This window comes from Bison bison, unplaced genomic scaffold (assembly GCF_000754665.1).
Source record: "Bison bison bison isolate TAMUID 2011002044 unplaced genomic scaffold, Bison_UMD1.0 scf7180017864451, whole genome shotgun sequence".
NCBI classification, from domain to species: domain Eukaryota; kingdom Metazoa; phylum Chordata; class Mammalia; order Artiodactyla; family Bovidae; genus Bison; species Bison bison.
Window position 1 is genome coordinate 8,655,249 of NW_011495013.1, and position 723 is coordinate 8,655,971.

A 723-nucleotide genomic window follows, 5' to 3' on the forward strand; every position below is an offset into this window, starting at 1 on the left:
TAGTATTTGAGCAAGAAATAACTGGCCTGGTTCACTGGCTCCATTGTTGGTTAGAATGTCTCTCCCTGTCTCCTCAGGGATGGGCACTCTCAAAGATCATTATCCATAGAGAGGAGGACGGCAGAGTTTCCACTGCCATCAGTTGCTTTCTTTCTCATGAATGAGCAAGAGTTGAGACGTCTTTGAAAGCCAAAGAAAATTCTGTAATCTGTAGAATTTTTCAACCACCTTTCCAGAATGTGATTTCTTTACTACCAAAGCTAAGAAGGAGAAGCGCACACAGGTGGCCGTCGCAGGTGCCCCCTCGCCCGAGAGCGTCGCTGGGCCTTAGGAACGCCAAGGTCCTGTTGGCACCTGCTCGCCGAAGGCGCCAGAGCCCCTGGCTGCTCAGTTCCCCTTCTCGGTCTAAGCTTTCCTCCCTCGCCACGCGCCCTCGGGTCTCCTTTAAAGAGCACCGCGGGTCCAGAGCTGCCACGATGCCGCCCTCCTGCGCGCTCGTAGCGCGCCACCCCCGGGGCTGTTTCGCTGGCTGGCCGAGAGACCTGGTTTTTGCCCCGGTGGCAGGTCGGAGGCCCTCGGCTCCTTTGCTTTGGCGTCGGCGGTGGCGCTGGGCACCTGGCGCTCAAAGAAGCCCCCGGGGCGGCGGGCGGCGCCGGGTGTGGCTGGGCGGAGGGACGGGGCCCCACCCTCGCCAGGGCCGGGCGTGCGGGCTGGCTGGTGCCA